Raw genomic sequence first — 12,163 nt, forward strand, 5'->3', positions numbered from 1 at the left:
AGACGTTCTGTTTGTACTTGTGACAGCTTTGGTAGGTTGTGTTTTCTTTTTCATCTAAGTTGTCAAATTTATTGACATAAAACCATTTAAACATTTCCTTGTCCATTTATTTATTTATTTATTTATTTATTTATTTATTTATTTATTTATTCATTCATTCATTCATTCATTCATTCATTCATTTATTTTATTGACGTGTTTTATTTTTTATTTTTATTTTTTTTTAAATTTACATCCAAATTAGTTAGCATATAGTGCAACAATGATTTCAGGAGTAGATTCCTTAGCACCCCTTACCTATTTAGCCCATTCCCCCTCCCACTGCCCCTCCCGTAACCCTCAGTTTGTTCTCTATATTTATGAATCTCTTCAGTTTTGTCCCCCTCCCTGTGTTTATATTATTTTTGTTTCCCTTCCCTTATGTTCATGTCTTTTGTCTCTTAAAGTCCTCATATGATTGAAGTCATATGATTTTTGTCTTTCTCTGACTAATTTCACTTAGCATAATATCCCCCAGTTCCATCCACGTAGTTGCAGATGGCAAGATTTCACTCTTTTTGACTGTCAAGTAATGCTCCATTGTGTGTGTGTGTGTGTGTGTGTGTGTGTGTGTGTGTGTGTGTGTGTGTATAATAACACTTCTTTATCCATTCATCCATCGATGGATATTTGGACTCTTCCCTTGTCCTTTCAATGTCTGTAGGGTCTGTAAGGATGTACATATTTTTATTCCTTATGTCAATAACTTATGTTCTCTTTCTCTCTCTCTTTTTAAAATTAACACAGTATTGGGCACTTTGGTGGGTAAGTCGGTGAGCATCCGAGTCTTGATTTTGGCTTGGGTCATGATCCCAGGGTCGTGGGATCAAGACCGTAGTGAGATCCACACTGAGCCTGGAGCCTGCTTAAGGATTTCTTTCTCTCTCCTCTCTCCTCTCCCCCCTCCTGCACTCATGCTCTGTTTCTCTCTCTAAAATTAAAAACTAAATAAATAAAAGTTAAATTAAAATAAATTAATACAGTATTATTAGGGGGGTCTAGCAATTTTATTACTCTTTCCAAAGAAAAGCTTTTCAATTTGTTAAAATTCTTTCTGCTTTTGTCTATTTCCTATTTTACTAATTATTGCTGTCCTACTTATAATTTCCTCAGGTAAGTCAATTGACTTCCTTAGTTACTCCCCATTCGTCCCCTCCCACCAACACTTGGCAACCACTAATCAATCTACTTTCTGTTTCTGTGGATTTTCTTATTCTGGACATTTCATATGATAGTCATAGAAAATGTGGCCTTTTCTTTTACATAATTTTTTCAGGGTCCATCCATGTTGTTGTAGCCCTGCATTCCTTCATTAGCCCTTCATTTCTTTTTATGTTCCACTGTATGGAAATCACACTTTATCTTCTGATATGTTGATGGACATCTCAGATTGTTTCCACTTTTTGGCGATCATGAGTAATGCTTCTAGGAAAATTTGTGTACAAGTTTTTGTGTGGAAATATGTTTTCCGTTTTCTTAGACATACTTTGGAGTGCAATTAATTGCTTGTGTCATTAGGAACTCTATGTGTAACATTTTGAGAAAAATGTCAAAAGGTTTCCAAAATGGCAGCGGTTCCATTTTACAATCACATAGCAAAGTCTGATCGTTCCAATTTTGCCATATCCTTGCCCAAGCTTGTGATGTTGTCTTCTTCCTTTTAGCCATCCTAGTGGGTGTAGAGTGTTATATCATTCAAAATACTGTGTTTCACTTGTGATTTATTCCTTGATCTCTGGCTTGTTTCAAAGTGTGTTCTCCAATTTATAAGATTTTAGAGTTTTTATCAGGTTATTGATTGACATTAATTTCTGTTTTAAATATAATTTATTGTCAATTAGGCTAGCATACAGTGTATATACAGTGTGCTCTTGGCTTCGGGAGTAGATTCCCATGATTCGTTGCTTACGTACAACACCCAGTGCTCATCCCAACAAGTGCCCTCCTCAATGCCCATCACCCATTTCTCCCTTTCTCCCCCACTCCCCAGCAACCCTCAGTTTGTTCTCTCTATTTAAGAGTCTCTTATGGTTTGCCTCCCTCTGTTTGAAATTATTTTTCCCCTTCCCTCCCCCATGGTTTTCTGTTAAGTTTCTCAAGTTCCTCACATGACTGAAAACATATGCTGCTTTCTGTGACTGACTTATTTCACTCAGCATCATACCCTCCAGTTCCATCCACGTGGCTGCAAATGGCAGGATTTCATTCTTTCTCATTGCCAAGTCGTATCCCTTTGTGTATGTAAACCACATCTTTATCCATGATTGACATTAATTTCTCACCTAATTCCAGTGTGGTTAGAGAACCTACACTGTATGATTTAATTCTTTTGAAATGTATACATTTAAAAATTATATAAATGGAATAATTCACTATATAGCATTTTGAAATTAGATTATTTTACTTAATGATATGCATTTGAATTCTTCCTGTGTTGCATGTGTCAATAGTTTCCTATTGCTGAGTAGTTTTTCATTGTGTACATAAACCACAATTTATTCATCTATTTGTGTTGCTTAACAGTTTTGACTCTAAGGAATAAAGCATTTATGTAGAACTCTTTATGTGGACACACAGTTTCATTTTTCTTAAAAACCTAGAAATGGAATTGTTGGGTCATTGATTGAATGCATGTTTATACTAAATTGACAAGGAATTTTCTAACATAGCTGACATGCTTTCCATTCCACTGGCAACATTTAAGAATTTCATGTATTCCAACACTCTACAAAATTCGAAATTCTCAGTCTTTCTGTTTGGTGCTATTATGTTAGTTGTGCACTGGTATCCCGTTGTGGTTTTAATTTTCACTATCTCTAGTGATCAATACTGTTGAATGTTCTTTTACCTGTGTCTTTAACCATATACATGTTCTTTGGTGAATTACCTGTTTGTGTCCTTTATTGCTTGTTTAATCTTGTTATTATTGAATTGTAAGTATTCTTTACATATTCTGGAAACAAATAATTTGTCAGGTAAAAGTTTTGGAAATCCTTCCTCCTACTCTGTGGCTTGGCTTACATTTTATTTTCCTAATAGTGGTCTTATGAAAGCATTGTTCTTAATTCTGATAAAGCCCAATATATCTTTTTAAATTAAAAACTGTATTTGAGATACATGTACATTTGAGATTGTAAGAAATAACAGTTGTCAGAAATAATACAGAGAAGTCCCGTGTACCCTTTACTGAGTTTCCACCAAAGGCAACACTTTGCAGAAATATACTTCAATATAACCACCAAGATATTGACATTGGTATAACCAAGGTACAGAACATTTACATCCACAGGGATCCCTCATGTTGCCCTGATGTAGCTACAGGCACTTTTCTTTTTCTACCTCTGCCTGCTTAACTTAACTCCGGAAATGTGTTCTCTATTTCTATAATTTTGTTATTTTGAGACTGTTATATAAATGGCATCATACAGTATGTAACTATTTTGAGATGAGCTTTATTGCACTCAGAGTAAATCCCTTGAGATTAATCCCAAGGAGTTGCTAGTATTCCTTTTTTTATTTCCAGTAATATTCCATGGTATGGATATACCACAGTTAGTTTAACAATTAACCCACTGAAGGATATTTAGGTAAATTCCCATTTTTCACTCTTGCCAACAAAGCTATGAATTGTGTCTATAAGTATCTACATGAACATAAGTTTAGAATTATTTCCCGGGAGTATTGTTGCTCGATCTTTGATAATTCCATCACTAATTTTAAAAGAAACTTTCTAATTATTTTCCAGAGTAACTCCACCATTTTAAATTCCCACCAGCAATGTAGGAACAATTCAGTTTCTCCAAATCTTTACTAGCTTTTGGTGTACTCACTATTTTTAAAGTTTCTGTTGTGTTGATGGTGTGGATTTCAGTATGCTTTTAATTTCCATTTCCTTAGTGGAAAAGAGGTTGAACATTGTTTCATGGGCTGATATGACATCTTTGTATCCTATTTAGTGAGATGTCTGTTCCTATCTTTTGCTCAGTTTTTAATTGGATTTTTTAAATGTTGACTTTCACAGATTCTGTATATAGTTTAAAATAAGGCTTTTGTTGGAAATATAATTTGAAAATATGTGTCCCAGTCTCTACTTTGTCATTTTGTTATCTTGACAGGGCCTTTTGAAGAGCAAAGTGGTTAATTTGGATGAAGTCCACCAAATTATGCTGGTGTCCAGATCTTTGCTTAACCCTAAATCCCCAAGTGTTTGTCGCCTACTATAGTTCTTCAAGGTTTAGTTTTGTGCTTTATATTTTTTACCCACGATTCATTTTTATTCATTTCTGTGTAAGTGATGTGACTCAGGTCGAGTTTCAGATTCTGTGCTATTGTTGTTGTGTATTTTCCTCCGTGTGTGTTACAAACACCACGCCTCAGTGTTGTTATTCTTCTCTAAGGAGCTAAAAGTCTCTTAAAGGGACTTGAATAATGAGTAAATATATATTTTCTCACTTATTCCCCACTTGTGGTTCATTGGTTTTCACGTAAATGCCTGTTTCCATCTATTATCATTTCCCTCGTTCCCGAAGAACTTCCTTTACTATTTCGTGTACCTGGTGTGCTCATCACGAATCATTTCAGCCTTCCTTTTACACATAAAGTGTCTTTATTCCAGCTTCACTTTTGAAATATACTTTTGTTCTGATTAGTATCCTAAGTGGACAGGCTTGTGTTTGTTTTCCCTCAGTGGAAATGCTCTCTGCCGTCTTCTTCCCTGGGGTCTTTAGACTTACCTTTGTTCCTGTTTATAGAATGTTTCTTTGTTCCCTGAATGCTTTTTTTTTGTTTTGTTTTTGCTTTTGAAAATATCTTGTGTCTTTTTCTCAACTTAGTATGTTTTTATTTATTTATTTTTTAAGTTTTTAAATGTTTATTTATTTATGAGAGAGACAGAGACAGGGCGTGAGCAGGGGAGGGGAAGACAGAGATGGAGACACAGAATTGGAAGCAGGCTCCAGGTTCCGAACTGTCGGCACAGAGTCTGATACGGGGCTTGAATTCCCAAATGATGAGATCATGACCTGAGCTGAAGTCGGATGCTCAACCAACTGAGCCACCCAGGTGTCCCATCAACTGGGTGTGTTTTTAAAGATTCTACCACAATCTGTACATTTATCTGAATTTTTCTCTTTTTCATTCCTAGATAACATCCCCATCTCTGAACTTGTGCTCTTTGTTAACTACAAATTAGACGATGAACCTGTGAGCTCTTTTTAGTCTAGAATGTCTGATTGCTTTTAAGATTTTTCTCTCCATCACTGGTTTTGAAGAAATTAGTTATGCTGTACCTTTGTGTGGTTTTCATGTTTCTTGTGCTTCAGGGCCATTGAGATTCTTCCATCTGGGAGTTTATAGTTTTCATCCAATTTAGAAATTTTTCACCATCATTTCTTCAAATATGTTTCTCTTCGAATTGCTTCTTATTCTAGGGCTCTTAAAATTATTAGGTAGCTAAATACTCCATTTTATGTTTTGAACATTTTTAGTCCCTGTGTTTCATTCTTCAGAGCTGGTATCACTGTGTCTTCTGGGTCGCTGATTTTTTCTTCTGTGACATCTACTCTGCCACCCACACATGTGTCACATGTTGACCCTGTTTTCATGAAATCCATAGTCTGGTCAAGGAGACCCAATTCTCTTGCCCATTTTTGATGTGAGTTTCCTTTCTTCCTTCCCCTGTAATCTTCTGAATACAGAACCTTTAACTTTGAAATCATATGTTCCCCCTTACTAAATCAGCCAACTGGTTCTTCTAAGACAGAGGTTTCTTTGTAATACCGTAATAATGAATGTGGCAAAAAGTATCATTGCTTCATTTTTTATGTTTATTTAGTATTTCCAGAGAGAGAGAGAGAGAGAGAGAGAGAGAGAGAGAGAGAGAGAGAAACCAAAGCAGGCTCCAGGCTCTGAGCTGTCAGCACAAAGCCAGTCAAACTAAAAACTTTGAGATCATGACCTGAGCTGAAGTCTGACACTTAACCAAGTGAGCCACCCAGGGACCGTGTCATTGTTTCTACACTGAAGTACCTTCCTCTTCACCACAGTTACCTTCCTTGTATGAACCTTCTTCAAATTCTGTGCCTCTCTCTCTCTCTGCCCCTCCTCGCACTTGCACTCTGTCTCTGTCTCTCTCTCTCTCTCAAAAATAAAAAAAAAAAAACATTAAAGAAAAAGATGCATAAATTCTAGGAATCTAATGAACAACGTAGTGATTACAGTTAATGGTACTGTACACTTGAAATTTGCTAAGAGAGTAGTTCTTAAGTGTCCTCGCCCATACACGTGATCCTAACCGTGAGATGTTGGGGTTTTTAACCACCTTGACTGTGGTGATCATTTCACAATATATCCTGCATTAAACCAACAGAGTGCACCCCTTAAAAATAAGGTACAGTATGTATTTCAATAAAACAGCCTGGTGTGGCACGAGGGAGGCAGAGAACCTAGAGGAGACTGTCAGGGGGGCATAAAGGGAGACTGGAAGCAGGCAGAAGGCCCTTACTATGTTGTCCCAGAAAGCGTGGCCAGCATCGTTGCTCATAGAAAACAGAAAATGGTTAATGCAGTTCTTTACCAAGTGAGTTTTCAGGCCGTGTGTTCACAGGAACCCTCATGTTTTTTTTCCAGCTGACTGTAGTCAGAGGAGTGAAGGAAGAGATGAGCTTTTAAAATAATTTATCAGATGGAGAGGAATCAGGACATGGTGGGTCCCAGATTCAGTACTTTCTCATCCCAGCCCTCTCAGAGAGCCCACAAATCTCAACTCAAGCTATAGCTTCCAGGGAAACCAAACCCGGGAGCCTGTTGTTCAAAATCATGGTGTAAAGAAACAGCCATGGATCTGACTTTAAAATTTCTTTGAGGATGCAGAAAGATTAAAGACCCTTTGCACAGACCACGGCCTCCCAGGCCCTCCCTGTTGGTCCGTCGTGTCCCCAGCCACCCCCAGGGCATCGTAACCAGGCCGCCTCAGCTCAGATTTCCAGGCATGGCTTCTGTCAAATGGCATGAATTCCAATAAGGTTCACAAAAGATGTGCAGGGTATTGAAGAGCATTCTGTGCACAGAAATGCTGCCCACGAGGACTAACAGGAAAAGACACAGTGAAAAAAAGAGAAAAGAAGGTTTTGAATCCCAAACATGTTGGCTCAGGAAGCAAACAGAGAAACCAGCTGCTGTAGATGTGAGCTATATATTCATGCCAGGGAGGGACAGTTGGGAGGTCTGCACTGGGAGCCCACAGGCAGAGCCAGGGACTGGGGACAGCCACTGAAGGCAGCAGGACCGGGCAGCCTGCCTCTATGGCCTGCCACATCACCCTATTAACAGGAACGTAGCAGAGGGGGTGGTGGCCCCGTGCCTCCTGTGGGCATGATCAGGGGTCTTTGCAAAGAGAGCTGGACCAGAGGAGTGATCCAAGAGCAGCCTCATCCAAAGCTGGACCTGATTTGAGGTCAGGGTCCTGGCCTCCAGCTTGAGCCTAATGAATGATAACAGCTTTCGACAGGTATGGGGGACAGTGCGTGGATTTGGTGTGTGTGAAGAATATACGTAATTTGTGACCTGAGGAATGACCACAGGGGTTTCGAGACAAGGCCCCAAATTCTTCATTTCTCCCATTAGTCAGTGGAGGGGTCTGACGCCCCTTTCCTTTTCACGTGGGTGGTCGAGGACCTTGCTGGTCATTAATGGAATACAGCCAAGGTTGACACTGAGGCCCGTTTAGGAAAGTGAATAGAGTATCCCTGCCGTCTATCGGGTTACTCACTCTTAGAACCAAGTTGCTTTCCTGCAAGCCTGGCTTTGCAGAACCCAAGTGCGGACCTTCCCAAAAGAGCCCTTGCTGAGATTCCAGCGGAGGATGGCTGCCCATCATGACGTGTAAGAGAGGAAGCTTCTCTCCACCGCCCGCCACTGTGGGACCGTCACCGCCTAACGAACCCCAAGTGAAAACCACCCAGCTTGTTCCAGCTGATTCCCAGAACTGTGAGAATTAATAACAGCAATAAATCGTTGGTGTCATTTAATGCCACCAAGTTAGGGCTGGATTATTGTGCAAACATCCAGCCTGTGCATACAGGAGACCAGGTGTGGGAAACAGAGGTGTGCAGAGACCGTGAGGCCACGAGGCGTGCACCCCCTCTGATCCCTGTGCTGTTCCATGAGAACCTGGAAACCCAGATTTCTATGCAAAATCTCCTGATTTTGAGAACACTGAGGTGGCCACGCCAAATGGCAATGGGTACGTGCAGCTCCTCGGGGAATTAGCCCCATTGGTGCTCCTTCAGCATGAAGTCCAAACAGCAGAAGACACGCGGCCTGGCCCAAACTTACCTTTTTTCCTCGGCACTCGCTGCTTCTCCTGCCATCTGGTGACTTCGGGGGATTTCCGTCGTGTGGCTGTTCGCAGAGCTGTGGTGTCCGCATTGTGGCTAGGGAGCAGTGTGTCTTGCTTTCCAGAATTGCTAATTGCTGTCCAGAAAGCCCCACCAAAGACCATCAATGCTAAATACTGATGATGCTAGAAGGCTTTCAGGAGCTGGCTCTCAGCCGCAAAGGCGATGCTTATGTATTCATTCTGCCCAATATAGTTCACTAGCCTTTAGAAGTATTTTGAAATATCTGAGAGATGCTGTGTGTCCACTGGTGTCAGTATCTGGACATCTTTCTTTTGCCTGGGCTTGTAGCATTATTTAAATCTCAGGAAATGAAGAAACTGGGTCTCCACTCAGTCTTTCAGGGGGGCGTCAGAGAGGTAAACAGTTTGGTAAAGTGATGTTTTGCTTTCAAAAATTTAATTCAAAATTCAGAAATTTTGTTGGGGCTTTCCAGACCGCAGCACTTTTGCCCATGCCGAAAAGTCTCAGAAGGCCCTTTTCTGAGAGGGCCCTGGCATCGGGAGCAGGGTTTCAGAAGCCCTTGGCCAACGTGGCCGTAATGGTCACCTCAACTGAACCGTGGACAGGCTTCTTCATGGAGCTAGCCACTGGACCTCTCTTAGAGAGTTTACTTCAGACAGGTCATCATTGTAAATGCTTTCCCTACCCCACGGAGATGGATGTCCTTCCAACCCAGGAAAATAATTGCTGGAGGACCTTTGCGATGGCATCTTCTGGAGAGAGTGGGGACCTGACGCTGATGGGCTCCAGGTGTCAAACACAGATGCCCAGTCACACAAGAAGACATGCGTGGACTCAGGAAGGACTCCGCATGCCGGACACCTCCCGTCCACCAACAAGCCCTCACCGATCCCCCAGGACTTCCCATCAGCCCCTAGCGCTAACAGCCCCTCCACTTCTTGCCCTCAGCACTCCGATGAGTTCTGACCCATCTCCTGTCGCAGTAGGCTTGCAGAAAGTCTTCTTTCCTGTTGTACTTTGTGTGTTTTGCACCTCCAGGTACACTGTTCCTTACTTTTCAGTTCCATACCGAAGATCCAGTTGCACGTGCACCTGACCAGTCCCTGGGCTCACAAAGTCATGAAGAAAGTAGTACCTGGGGATCAAAGAGCTTTGGGATAATGAAGAAGAAACCAGGTGGAGATGGGTGAGCCTGTGGGGGAGTTTTGCAGAGTGAAGGACTGTCACAGCTCAGAGCAAGAGACCAAGAACATCAGGAAAGCTGGAAAGGCTTCATGGAAGTCTGAGTTGTGCTGATGTGTGGCAGGGGCTCCATGAGTCTCCTGAAACATGCCCTGCAGCACATTTGACCCTGAGCCATCTGATTCTGAATCTCATGCCCTCTCAGCATCCCCACCTGGCCTCCCACCTGCTCCTGCCCCTCCCTGGTCAGACTCTGTAAGCTCTTCTGTGTCCTTTCTGTGACCGAGCCTTTGGCCTGATTCCTCACCTTGTTCCCTGGTCTTGATTTCCTAGTCCCGATCCCCTTACCCACCTCCTGCACACTTCCCTGACTCTCAGCTCCCCTGGGCATTTCTGTTCTTACCAGCTTCCTAGTATGGGCCTGCTGGTCCCCCTGCTTGATAGCAGAGACTGCCAGGCCCCTGCCCTGTGTCTGCCAGCACTTCCCTGCCTTCTCTTGCCCAAGTGGCAGCGCAAAACTTTGGGGAACTTTCCCTTTTTGGAAGAAAGCCAGCCTGTAGAAATGAAGCCCTCCTTTTCTTGCTCCATTTTCAGGGAAACCAGAGGACAGATGGTCATTGTCTTCCACCCTGAGAAAAAAAAAAATCTCACCAACAATTAAAATTGAAATGACCAGTATGTAAAAATGCCATCTTACCAGAAGTCCAAAATATAAAATAAATAGCAACATTTCCTGGTTGCTGCGAAGCTCAGTGTTAGAGTTCTCTTTTTTTAGAACAGGCGGACTAGTATAAAACTTTAAGGGAAGATAAATGATTTCCTTTATATTTTTAACTAAGGGTGTTAAGGCCACTAATTTTTATGACCTTCTGTCTTTCTCCATGGCAAGGTCTTTGTACCATTGTCTTCAGAAGAGAGTCTCCTGAGAGCCCTGTACTGTCTGAGCCTCGCTGCTTGTGTCCCTGTCCATAGACAAAGGTGGGAACAAAGTTGCCCTCATTACAGAGGTGCAGGGGAGCACCCTGCTGTAGGGAAACTTCAGGAAACATTCGGAAACTGAAAAATGGCTCCTGGAGAACACAAAGAGGTACGCCTCAATTTCAGAAACAAATGCACATGAAACATCATCTTTTATTGGAGGACAGATATATTAACTTAAACTCTTTTAAAAAAACATAACCAGGAAACAGTGACCTTTCCAACGCCTTCATGAGCTGCAGTTTTAGGAGAACATAATAAATGCCACGAGACGCTCTGGAACAGAAAACATAGGGATTAAACAAATGAAACTCGGGACACACGGCCAAGATACCCAGTATAGACCTATGTGTACAGTCACTGCTATGTATTATTTTTCCCATCAAAAAGTTGACATTCAGGATATTCAAGAAATAGGAGTCCCCTTTCAGACTTCAAATTGGGATTTATTTCCTGGTGATGCTGTGTTTATTTAGCCATTTATTAGTGTCATGCAATAGAAATGGGCTTTCATGAAAATAAAATCTCTTACTTCTTGCTATCAAAATTCAGCATGAATTCTATTAAGAGAATGAAATGTTAGGGTAGGTTCGATGCACTAATCGCTCTTTATATGTAGAATTTTAATAGCTGAAACCATCTCTGCTGTGCCTTCTCCTTCGAACATTTGTTTACGAGCATGTTTGAGTTCATAAGCTATCCTGAACTAAGAATTAAATTCAGGCTAAAATGTAAGGTAATAGTAGAATACAGAGGAGAATAGGTTACTGTATATATTTGAGAACATGTTCAGATTTTGATGTTTGGGAGAAAAGCCAGCTTTCTGTGCTAGAATTTTTCCGCATTTCCCCTCATATGGGTCTATATGCAGAGGTCTATGCTGGTTTTCTGAGTGTTTACTTATTATGAGGCAGGACCGGCCACCACTGGACTATTTTCAAGCCAAGTGTGACTATCTGCTCTTGAATTCTCTGTCTTCTTCATGTTCCTACACCCACATCCTCACTTTCCAGAGCCATTGGAAAGGATGAAGGGCACTGTAGTGTGAGCCCACCTCAGTGCTGAGTTGCCTCATGGGGTGACTGACTGACTGAGGGGACAGACTGGTTTGTTTCCAAGTGATGGGGCAATGTGCGTCCCCTGGGACCTGGCCCTCAGATGTGACAGCTCAAAACATCAAGTAAAGCAAACCATTACTCTTCCTTGGGAACGGGCTGTTGTGTTGGCCAATAATGAACATGGAAATTGTGCATCTGAACGTAGAGGATGCTCACCTTGCAAATCTATTTTCTTATCCTGAATGAGCATGAAGTAACTTTTTTTTAGTCCATGATCCTGAAAAACTGAAAGATTATGGCATACAATTATCTCACTGTCAAAAAGCTTTCTTCTGTTGAAAACGAAGTCAACTTCCTTGAATGTTTAGCCCTTCTTTTAATTGATCCCTTTTGAGATTTCACTGGCATATTAGAGATACTCAGAAGTCGGGGTATTATAGACAGTTGTTTACTGGGGTCTGTCAGGAAGGTGCCTGGCCCCGGGAATGGCTGCAGATGGAGAGATGCCAGCCCTATACGGCTCTCATCAGAGATGTGCGCCAGGTG

At 41.4% G+C, this 12,163-nt stretch overlaps 1 pseudogene; it reads right to left on the reverse strand.

Moving 5' to 3' along the window:
• The window catches only part of LOC145715000 (coiled-coil domain-containing protein 71L-like), a 77,294-nt pseudogene extending 68,828 nt beyond the window's left edge, over positions 1-8,466 (reverse strand).
• Between the last annotated feature and the right edge of the window lie 3,697 nt (positions 8,467-12,163).

This window comes from Panthera onca, chromosome Y (genome assembly GCF_046562875.1).
Source record: "Panthera onca isolate mPanOnc1 chromosome Y, mPanOnc1 haplotype 2, whole genome shotgun sequence".
Classification (NCBI taxonomy): domain Eukaryota; kingdom Metazoa; phylum Chordata; class Mammalia; order Carnivora; family Felidae; genus Panthera; species Panthera onca.